This window comes from Macaca mulatta, chromosome 7 (genome assembly GCF_049350105.2).
Source record: "Macaca mulatta isolate MMU2019108-1 chromosome 7, T2T-MMU8v2.0, whole genome shotgun sequence".
Lineage (NCBI taxonomy): Eukaryota > Metazoa > Chordata > Mammalia > Primates > Cercopithecidae > Macaca > Macaca mulatta.
Window position 1 is genome coordinate 109161211 of NC_133412.1, and position 12400 is coordinate 109173610.

Sequence of the window (12400 nt, forward strand, 5' to 3'; positions counted from 1 at the left end):
TTTTATCTGGATTTCATTTTTCTATAAATCAGAGATCTTTCCCATTTCTCTTTGCCTATTCTGATGATAGATGATTCCATCTTGTGATTTCTCTGTCAATTTGAAAACTAATATGACTTTGAATAAATAGTTTGGATGACATTTCTTCCTTGATACCAGCATTTCTGAAAGAGTGTAGACCTAAAACACTGAAAACATAGTATGAGTTAGTTGTTCTGCATTCCCTTGAGACATAATGTTGAGCTTGAAAGTAGGTTTAGTTTTTGGAATATACAGTTCTTGGTTTAATAGTTAAGTGTCAGGCCAGGTACAGTGGCTCACACCTGTAATCCCACCACTTTGGGAGGCAGAGGCAGATAGATCACCTGAGGTCAGGAGTTCGAGACCACCCTGGCTAACATGGTGAAACCCCATCTCTACTAAACATACAAAAATAAAATAAAATTACCTGGGTGTGGTGGTGCACGCCTATAGTCCCAGCTACTCAGGAGGATGAGGCAGAAGAATGGCTTGAACCTGGGAGATGGAGGTTGTAGTGAGCCGAGATTGCACAACTGTACTCTAGCCTGGGCAACAGAGCGAGACTCCACCTCAAAAAAAAAAAAAGAAAGTTAAATGTCTGCAGAATGCTAGATACACAATCATATGTAGAGTAGGCATGTTGTGCATTCATTATTTCTACAGTATGAACCAAAAAAAAAAAAAAAAAGCAAAAATGCGCACAGAATGAGGAAAGAAAGAACAAGCAAGTGTATTTTATTTATTATGATAATCCTCCTCAAGTCCCCTCTTCGCGCTTTTGATCTAGGTGAAAGCAAGCTGGGAACCTAATTAAACCAGTGCTAGAGAGGCCAGGAGATACAATGCACAAAAAACCCCGATTCTGATCACCAGATTTTGAAGTTGAAGTTAATTAAGGCAATATACAAATAATCCCTGCAAGCAGTGACATTTAAAAATGCATGTTCAATATTCTGAAGCAGTTATGTAAATTATCAAGAATAAGACTCCAGAGGAAATGTAAAAACGCAGGCTCAACTTTTAATACCTTTTGGTAATGTTTTTTTTGGACTTAATGTTTGCTGGGGGACCGTGTGTTTAGAGGTAATCTGACAACAAAAATGCAGCCCCATGACATGGGGAGCCATGGAGGAGGGAACCCACCAGGAAGGAGACCTGTAGTTAAGGGTCAACAATAACCAGGAAAGTAAGAAAACTAATGACATTCTCTGTGGTTCTGTGATGGTTTTGAGCCTCCCTGCAAGGTAAGAAGCAGAACCAAGATGCTGAGGTGTGGCCTTAGTGCTTATGAGGTTTACACCTTGGACAGGTTCTTAGAATGGGGATGACAAAAATTTTAACTGTGAAATTGTATCATATAAGTTACAAGTTGCATAGACTTTCAAATAATTCTAGTTCAGAGATTTCTATAGGACAAGTAGGGAACATATGGTAATTGCTCTTTTTACATATCTGGGAAAACAAATGCAGAATATTTAATATTTCTAAGATCATACAGCTGGCCAGTGGCAAAATGAGGAACTGGCCCCTGGGGTTCTCATTCTCACTTCTATAAGATATCTGCAAATTCTGGGGGCAGCAACTTCTGGCACAGTTGCCTCTAGAAGCAATTCTGTTAACACAGGATGTAATATCATCGTGAATTTCTCCCTGCTTCCCTCCCAATTATGCTTGTTTCTCCTATATCATTGGCATTGGCCAGCCGTTTCTTAAGACCTTCTAACTTTGCTCCCCTCCATGGCATTTCATCTTTGTATATATGTCCAGAGATCATCCTAGAAATTGTGAATTCTCTTGTATACCGTCAGTTCTATTTTGGTTGGGTGCTTCTTTTTCTCTTGGTGGGAGAGGAGAGGAGAAATTGTGCTGATCTATTTTATGTAGCTCAGAATTGAATTTCTAGAGCCTCAGAGACTTAATAGAACTGGAAATATGCTCCACATTTTGCCTATCAACAAAGCCTAATCAAGAATACATTCTTTGCCAGCAACATTCAAAACGGAGATGATTCCAAGCTGTGGCTTGGAAATAAACTCCTTTTATTGCATTTCAATTTATAGTGTTCTTCGCTTTCATTTTGTACAAATATTCAGGGAATTTTCCCATGTCGAAGAACCTGATGCATAAATTAAGATATTTCAAGTAATGTCATTTATGATCTGTGGCGAGATCATTTTGGGTTGATATGCGATACTATTCTGAGTTTCAGACAACAATCTATGTACTTAGAATGTGTTCCTACATACACTTCTTACAGGAAGACTAATTGTCTTGCGATTAACAACATACTTCAATGGGACTGGTGTATTATTCAGACCTGTTTGCAAACCTGTGGGTGTTCTTTTGTTTTTGTTCTCCCTTTTTTTTTTTTTTTTTTTTGCTTTTCTTTGATTTTCCTCCCCACAAGCTCTCTCACGGGACACAACTCGCAGAGCTGCTCAAAATTAATTTAAGACCCCAAGACAAATCACCAGTTCTTTGATTTGTAGTAGCAGAATCAGGTAACATTTAAGAGCAGGATAAACAATATGTGAAGTATTCATGGGGATGGAACTGTCCCTCAGGTTGAACAATTCAAAAGTTTGGAAACTGCTATTTGCAAATTCATCTTGTGGATCTACTTGGTGGAATGCTGCTTCTAACTAAAAACAAGGGAGAAAAAAAATCAAGTGGAAGAAATGTTTAAGTTCCCAGAACCAGAAAAAATAAAATAAATCTCAAATACTCACATTAAATTAACCCTGGATTTATCTTGCTAACATGGCAAGTCATTATATACTTAACACAATTGAGATACACGATTTTGGTGAGTGGACCATTTCTTGAAACAATATTTTTCACAGTACGTGAAACATAAGAGCTTGGGATAACACCAAATTAACCCTGAGGGAGACAGTCACTGATATGCTCATGATTTTATATGGGAAGCTGAGGAGAGTAAAGCTGAAGAATCTGATAGATAGACAGACAGGTCTCGAGCTGTGAACATATGTGTTTTAAAGGCCATTTAAAATTGGTAGTTTCTAACTTTTCAGCACATTTTCCTATGATGATAATAGTGAATTCTCAATAATGTTAGCTATGGGCTAGGCCCTTTCTAAGTGCTTATGTGAATTGTCTCATTTAATTCTTTCAAAAATCCTATGACTTAGATTATAGTTAACCTAATTTTGCAGAAGAATCTGAGGCATGGAGATATTAAATTGTTCAAGGTTACATAGCTGGATGCCAAGCAGTCTGACTCTAGAACCTATTTTCTTACCCACTTTGCACATAGAGTTGATGGTATGAATCATAATTAGGTTCTGTTTTGATGATCTGTTACTGTATAACAATCTACCCTCTTCCTCCTGCACATTTTATTTTACTTACAATTTTATGGGTCAGAAATTTAAAAAGGGCACATCTGGGCAGTTTACATTTGTCCTACCTGTTGTCAACTGAGGTAGCTAGACTGAGGCTGGGGGATTCACTTCCAACGTGGCTCACATGGCTGGCAACTTGGTGTTGGCTGTCAGCTGGGAGCTGGATGGGGGCTGTTGGCCAGGGTCCTTGGTTCTTCTCTACAAGGGCCTTTCTGTGGGGCTGCTTAGGCTTCCTCACAGGATGGGGGCTGAATTCCAAGAGTGAGTGTTCCAAGAGATATAAAGTGGAAGCTGCCAGTTTCTTATGGTCTGGGCCTGAAAAACTAGTACAGCGTTATTTCTGTTTGTCAAAATTGTGATAGAGGCCATTAAGATTCAAGGAGAGGTGGTCTACTTCTCAGTGGAAAGAGTGGCAAAGAATTCGCAGTCATCCTTAATCTACCACAGGTACCCCAAATAGACCATAAAAGTCCACTTATTTACCATGTGACCTAGATTAATGTTCCTCAAAACTTATGTTTAACCTCTTCCTCTATCAGTTTAGTTTTAATTTAAATCTTACTTTTTTCTTTAGAGACAGAGTGTTGCTCTGTTGTCCAGGCTGGAGTGCAGAGGTATAATCATAGCTCACTGCAGCCTTGACCTCCTGGGTTCAAGCAATTCTCGTGCCTCAGCCTCCTGAGTAGCTGGGACAACAGGCGCTCACCACCATACTGGCTAATTTTTGTATATGTGTATATATATATGTATATATATATTTTTGATAGAGATGGGGTTTCACCATGTTGCCTAGGCTGGTCTTGAACTCCTGGCCTCAAGCAATCTGCCAGCCTCAGCCTCCTAAAATGTTGGGATGACAGGTTTGAGCCACTGCACCTGGCCAAAATCTTAACTTTTAAAATATGTTTTCTTTCAACTCTTATGGTTTATGATTCTTTGAGACAAGGGTGCATTATTTTAAAATATAAAATTCCTGGAACAGAGTTGGGATTCTATGTATGTTTACCATTTCTCCTTTTGCTCTTTGCAACCATAAGATTTAACAAACAATGAAGAATTAGGGCCAGGCGTGGTGGCTCATGCCTATAATCCCAGCATTTTGGGAGGCTGAGGCAGGAGCAAAACCCATCTCTACAAAAAATATAAATATTAGCCAGGCATGGTGGTGTGCGCCTGTAGTCCCAGCTACTAGGGAGGCTAAGGTGGGAGGACTGATTGAGCCTGGGAAGTTGAGGCTGCAGTGAGCCATGATTATGCCACTATACTCGAGTCTGGGTGCCTTAGTGAGATCCCTTCTCGAAAAATAAATAAATAAATAAATAAATAAAGAATTTAGCCAGGGGCAGTGGTTCACGCTTCTCAGTGCTTTGGGAGGCTGAGGTAGAAGAGTCCCTGGATCCCAGGAGCTCCAGGCTGCAGTGAGCTCTAATGGGCCATAGCACTCCAGTCTGGGCAACAATGTAAGACCCTGTCTCTAAATAAATAAACAAATAAAACCCAGAAGAACAAAATGGATTGTTCTAAGTGCAAATATTCTACTTTATTGGTTGGGCATGGTAGCTCGTGGCTGTAACCCTAGCACTTTGGGAGACTGAAGCAGGTGAATCATTTGAGGTCACGAGTTCAAACCAACCTGGCCAACATGGAAAAACCCCATTGCTACTAAAAATACAAAAATTAGCCAGGTGTGGTGGTATATACCTGTAATCTCAGCTACTTGGGAGGCTGAGGCAGGAGAATTACTTGAACCCAGGAGGTGGAGGTTGCAGTGAGCTGAGATCGTGCCCCTGCATTCCAGCCTGGGCGATGGAGTGAGACTCCATCTCAAAAACAAAAACAAAAAAACAGAAAAACAATAAAACCCACATAGTCTACTTTATCTTTTACAACATAAACATTTCATTTTCCAAGTTGCATAGTAACATTTCGTTGTTTGTCATCAAACTCTGTATCTGTGGTCTCTTTAGTAGGGGCAGGGGGTATGTCTAATTCATCCCTTATACTGAATTCCCAGAGTAAATACAGTAACCTGGGAAATAGTAGGCACTCAAAAATATTTCAGGAATGAAATTTAACAGGCAAGAAAACAACTTGAAAATCTAACGTGTTGATTCCTAACAAAGGAAAAAATGCATCAGGTGGTGTGACAGTTTAATACATGTGTTTTTCATTTTAAATGTTTTAACACAATTATGAACCAGGGACACACATCATCCTATTCTGATAAATTTAAAATATACAAAGTTAATATTAATGCACAATTACGAGGATGTATATCTACCAAGGGCTATTTATTGATACCTCAAAAAGTAAGACCTCTTTGTCTTTCTAGTGAAAATGTATTTTAATCTAATTGTATGCCATCAGGCATTTTCCATTTAGCTAAAGTTAACACGAATATCAAATACTTGGCCTGAAGTACCATCTACTTACTTTGATTTAGAGCAGTCATGTCCAACTTGCGGCCCACGGGCCACATGCAGCCCAACATGGCTTTGAATATGGCCCAACACAAATTAGTAAACTTTCTTATAACATCATGAATTTTTTTGTGATTTTTATTTTTATTTTTTAGCTCATCATCTATTATTAGTGTTAGTGTATTTTATGTATGGCCTAAGATAATTCTTCCAATGTGGCCCAAGGAAGCCAAAAGATTGGACACCCCTGATTTAGAGTTTCTCTTTTCATTTGGTCTTTTATTTCTTTCTCAGAAATAAAGAATTAATAAGACTGAACATGCAGAGCACTAGTTAGTTTGAACATTGGCCTTTTAGGTACCAAGCATACATTTGGACCTCCTTCTGCCACGCAAGGCCTGTGAAATCATATTGTTAAGCTGCCTCATAACACATCTAGGGGCCTCTGAAGTTCTGGTCTGAGAGTTCTGGGATTATTAAATCTTGCCTAAGTTCAGAAATGCCACTCACTGTTCACATGTGGAGAAAAGGGTTTATAGAAATTATTTTCTTCAGCAGTAGATTAAAATATTTAATTAGAAAAAGTGAAATCAAGGAAAAGAGGAGTAGACCACACTAATAATCTGCTATATAAAGATATGTTCTTAATCTTCATTGGAAACATTCTTATGTGAATAGCTAATCTTCAGGACATTGGCTCTCACAATTTTTGATTGTGAATAATCCAAATTCATAATCCAAATTCATTGCTTCTCTTCCTATTAAAATTTGTCCTGTTTAAATATGCGCTCTAATTCCTGTTTTGCCCCAGGTAGCAATTTAGCAAACCGATGAATAGAAAGGAAGTGCCAAAGAAGAATCTTAAATAAATGTGTTTGGCTACTTATTTTGTACTTTAGTAACAGCTCACAGACTAAAAAATTAGAATTATTGGGTAAAAGTAAGTGTGGATATTTATTCTTTATAGATTTTATTAATGCTTGTGGTCTTTTCAATGACTGCTGTAATAAAGATTAGCCTTTCATAAGGATGAAGACCTATACATAAGAAGGACTAACATTGAGAGCATAAGATGAGATTAAAAGATAAAAAATGTGCATAGAAATTCGTACCCTTAAATAGTTAAGGAAGATAGTCTGCAAATAAGTAAAAATCAGGTCTTTTAAAAGATGATGAGGATGATGATATGGTGATAATGATGATATGGTGATGATGATGATACCTAAAGGTAATGATAATGAAAACCAAAATCCATACTCTAGCACATACATTTGGAAAAGAGAATAAAATAAAGTAGAAGAATTCAGAAAGGTGACTGGTCTGAGCCAGCTTCTCACCTCCTTTATGTACTTCCCCAACTCCAATCAAAACACTCCAGTACTGCAATGGGAAATGATGAACCAGGGCGTTTAAAAAACCTCACTTCTAATTTCATTAAGGCCAATTGCAAATGACTTATCTCAGGGAAATGAAGCACCTTCATCCCAGCCGTTTCAATGGGGGGTTGTATTTCAGAAGCACACACAAAAAATTATGAAAATGAGTATGCATGAAGGTTTAATAGCTAATTTTCCAAGTTGATTATCTTGGCCAGTTCATTGGGATGCTCTTGCTTCTTTGCTAATTTAATTTGTTTCATCCTTTTTATTGTCTCCTTTAAATAGCAATTACGGAAGATAGCACTCCATTTTGCCTCCTACTTGCCCTTTTGCTAAATCATGATTTCACCCTGTGCCAGATAGTTACGGGTGTATGAAGAGATGGCACTGGTGAAAGGCAGAGAGGGTGAACACACTTGACTCAAGTCTGAGGAATCCAGGAAAAAGTTGCCAATGATGAAAATGTGTGTGTGTGTGTGTATGTGTGCGCATGTGTGCGCCCACACATGCGTGTGTAGTGAATACCTTAGAACAATTCCTCTATTCACATATTCAGAAGTGTAAAACATGCCTATTTGGAAGTACGGATTCACTTACATAATGTCTATCAGTGTGCTGCAGCTATTTAAAAGCTAGCTGTCAACTTGGTAAGATATGGGAACCTTTCTATTTTGTACCTACTGTTTTAAAACTACTGTATATATTTGTACATGTGGCAGGCATCTATTAAACGTTATAATGATTTTTTTTTTAGTATAGTGTCACTAAAAGGCATTTATCAAGTGCTTGTTTTAATATAGCCCTATCTTAGGTGAAAGAAAAGATGACCTCCTTGATATGTAACACTCCACTGATAAAATTTGCAGTCTGTTCTTAAAACACTGTGTATTCTGATGAGGAAAGTACAAAAGGTCTCAACTTAACATGTATTGATTTTATGCCTTTTTTGTAGACGAAGTAGGAAGAACAGTTTCTGTTCTCAGGCAGCTCTGTTTGGGGGATAAAAATAGAATATGAAATAGAATGCAATAAACAAATTACATAGCTATACTTCTTGAAGTCCAGGACGGGCCGTGAGGTTAGGCTGGAAGACCTCTTAAGTTGTGAAAGCTTGGTTAAAGACAGGAGTTGACATGGCCTGAGTGTCAGCCAGTGGGGTTCTCTGTAGCCAGATGGCTTTGTTAATTTGCAAAGTTCACAATAAAAGTCATCCATAGTCATTGCTCTCTTTCTCTACCAAGTCCCTTAGTCTTCACGCTCATATCATCCAAATTAATGAAGGGAAAAATCTATAAACAACAGCTTCACTGGGAGTTATGTCACTAAGGAAAAAGCAGAAATGTGTAGATCTTCAAAGCAGTATTTGCTCTCAGGTTATCTCCTTTTATATTTATTATTTATATATGCCCTACTAGGAAGTACTTACATTGTTTTTCTTAGAAAAAGATTTCCAGACACTAACAGCTCACAACATTTCAACAGCAAAGTTATTAGTTGAGAAAGGGGTTTTCAGGAGCTGGGGATTCTAGAGTATGAGGAAGAAATGTTGGTATCTCATTTCATTACAGATGGATGGCATAGGTCACAAATGGGAGACTCTGGCTGCTAAGCCAATATCAAAACCCACTGGACTGACACTTCCTTCTACGGGGTTTATTTTCCTTCCTGTTGTCTTCCTGACCCATGAAAATGCCTGCCACCATGTAAAGCCCACTGGCAGCTAGCTTAGGCTCCAGTCTTCCCCCTTGGGTAGGAAAGGGAGTGAAGGGAAGGCCACTTCTGAGTTTCCATGCTTTCCTCTTTCTCTCCTTGAGGTGGTTCTTCTGTCTTCTCCTTTTCTTCTCTCCTTCCTGTTTCTCTGGCAGCTTCTCTTAAGCCTTTTCTGAAGGTGTTACTATCACTTCATCCCAGGTAGATATTTCAGAAGCAAGATGGCTGGCATCACCCTCCTGGCCAAGGATCTTCCTAAAGCCACCATGTGAGAGGATTTGGACCAGAGTCGGAGCCGTGTGGCAGACCATGTCCTGCAGACTGTGTGTACTCTCACAGGGGTCAGTGATACCCACTGACCCTGTCGGGAACGGTCCTTCAGCCAGAATCTGCAAGCAATGCTCATATGCAACAGGGCCGAAGGCTGTCTGGTGAGGTTGTTCATCACAGCAGAATGACACAGTAGCTCAAGGATCCAGAATGTGAGTGGCTCAAAGTCAGGAAAACGAATCCTCAAGTCCTTGAGTAGTCTGATGAGAACTTTATGGACTGAGAGGCATTTCTCTCAATCCAGCAGGCAGGTGGGATGGCTGCCAAGGCATTCTGCAATACCTTGCTCTCCAAATAGACTTTGGGGTCCAGTTTTCCAAGATGGAGTGACACTGTTGTAGTGAGAATTTTCACTGGAGATTTTAAGGCAGTTTTGTTGGTCAGCACAGTCAAAACTTCAGCAGGATCTTGTACTGTGAGGCTTTCCACAGCTTTGTTCCCCAGGGCAGTAACAGCTTCCAGTGTTGGCAGAGTCTTTAGTATTACCACCGGGGCAGCTGCATTGTGGCCTGTAGCCATCGTTCTCTCTTTGTATGATCCCACCTGTCAGACTTCTTGAATTTGCACTTCAAATTAGAGCCACAATCAAATATCAGTCACGTTGTTTATTTTTGTCACCAGAGAAAAGACAGAGTCCTGTTCAGCAGAGTTGGGAGCCAGGTACTGATTTCTCTTCAGCAAGGCCTCACTGAAGGACATTTCATCAGGTGCTGGCTTAACCCGGGGGAAGGCCATTTCACACAGAAATCAAATAGGATATGTGGCACAAAGAGCCCGAACCCTCCTCCTGGGCCTCTTCTGGAACCAAAGCGCCCACCATGACCCTGTCCTCTGTCATCTCTCGTGGCACCTTAAAATCCCCCACACTGGAGTCTGCACCAACCACCCCTTTCCTCTCAGATACCTCGTTTTAAATCATGGTAGGTTTAAACTTTATAAGCCTTTAGCATTACACATTCCATTGTTTATCTTTCATTCTCTAGCATTTATGAAGGTAGAATGTTCCTCTCCAAATCGTAATGTGATGATGAAATAGCAGAAAAGATCTCACTTTTCTCCCCTTGGAAGAAATATGGAATTCAGAAATACAATCTAAAATCTGTCCTCAGCTCAGCCTTTCCTGACTCAGTGTTACAGTTGTCCAGAGAGGACAAATTGCCGTTAGAGCTGAGAGGGACTGTCACAAGATTCTCTACTTATTCCTGTAACTAGAATGCATTAGCCTTAGAAGACGTGTTTGTATACTGGGTGAAGGACCCTAGTTTGAATGAATGAATGAATAAGTGAGGAATCTAAAAGGCCATTGGGAGGCTTACAGAATGGCAGCTCCTTCTTCTCTTGCTCTGTTGTGAGTCATCATTGGGAAAATAAGCAGCCTTCACTTTAGTAGAGAGGAAGGCAGCATCCTCAGTGGAAATCCTGCCACGCAGATGGAGTTAGTGTTCTGGGAAAAGGCTGAGAGTTCAGCGGAGTTTATTAACTTGGGAGTTGGAATTCTAGAAGAGCAGCTATGGGAAGATTATTTGCTAAGGAAGGACATAGAACCAAATTGGAGTGAGTGTGTGGAAGGGGCGGGATGACTAGAGGGGCTTATACTTTGGTAGCTTAGGAAGACCTGGATGAAATGCAAGGTCAGATGAGATGGGCTCAAGTTTCCATTGTGAAGTTGTTTCCATTCTGCAGCTTCAGGGGTATGTGTGATCTTGTCATCTTTCCTCTGTCCTATAATCTCTCCACAAGGCATGTCCTCCATAGAGCCCAGCACATAGTGGGTGTTCAACACAAATTTATGGATAGTATGAATTCATTAAGAAGCATACAGATAGGAAATGCAGGATACAGGCTTAGGTCTTCATTGCTCCTAATTGCTAGACCTTCTGTGTTTCCAAATTATTTTTGTTAAATTAGTTTAAATACTTGCAGTGCTTTCCTGTGGAAGATGGATTCAGCCAGTTCAAAACTACCTCTAAGGGCAGAACTGAGGACACTGGTAGAAGTTAGTGAGAAGTAGATTTTGGCTTAATATTTTCTAATAACTAAAGTTAGGAATTAAAAAGGTACTGTTTTTTTAAAAAGTAGCGAGCCTCCTAACACAGGACGTATGCAAGTAAAACACTGAATGTCTATGTCTTGGGGATGTTTTAGAGAGGATCCCTTCCACCACCAAGAGTTTCGTGTTATTTCTGATATTGTGTTAAGTGATGGTCTAATATGATAAAATACAAGTAATCTATTTTGGAAAGGACACATAGATACAATTATTGAAAAGCACAATCGAGAAAAAGATTGCATCTGTATTATTGTTATATAACCATATGCCAATATGTCTAGTACATAATATTAGAAAATGTGTCACGGTGTAGTAAGTAACTTTTTAGAATGCCCTATGCAGAATGTAGGAGCAAATCTGAATTAAAAAGGCAGAAACTGAAGAGGACTGGAGTCATTAGGGAAGGCTTCATGGGCCAGCTGGTTCTTTAACAGGGCCTTGGAAAAGGTTAGAATGAGGACAGGCAAAGGGGAAGTCCCTCCAGGGAGGACTGTGCAGGAGTATCAGTGGGAGGAGGTGTTGGGAGGAGGCAGGATGATTGGGCTCACTCAGGCTCTCTGTACGTATGTGCTTTGCACAGAGAAGATGGGAACAATCAGTGGTCATTTGAAGGAATGACACACATTTAAGTCCCTGTTGTCTGAAATCTTGCAGTATCCTGCGTTCCACTGGCCTGTGAGCTGAGAGACCTGGGAGTCCCAGCTGGGTTCCTAACTAGCTGTTTGGTCAGACACATCACTTAACTACCCTGAGCCTTATTTTTCTCAATTATAAGCCAAGACAGTTGGTTAAATCAGTGCTGCTTAAACTTGAATGTGCAAATGGAGAGATTGTTAAAATGTAGCTCTGATTTCATGGGTTGGGGTAGGGCTTGAGATTCAGCATTGCTACCAGGCTCCCAGGCAATGGGCAGACCGCCCTTTGAATAGTAAGGGGTTGTATGACTTAGGTACCTCCGTGATATGAGCACTCTACAAACTCGTTTTAATTATGGTCTCATACTTTTTTTTTCATAGTTGCTTTCTTATTAGGTAATACGATTGAGAAGAATCTAGCACAGAGCTTAGTCCGCAGTGGGTACTCAGTAACATTTGTTTATTAACGTAAAGTTTCTCCCTTGGATAC

At 39.8% G+C, this 12400-nt stretch overlaps 1 pseudogene; it reads right to left on the bottom strand.

Moving 5' to 3' along the window:
* Positions 1-8910: 8910 nt before the first annotated feature.
* On the bottom strand, positions 8911-9975 carry LOC100424976 (interleukin enhancer-binding factor 2 homolog pseudogene; annotated as a pseudogene).
* Positions 9976-12400: the final 2425 nt, after the last annotated feature.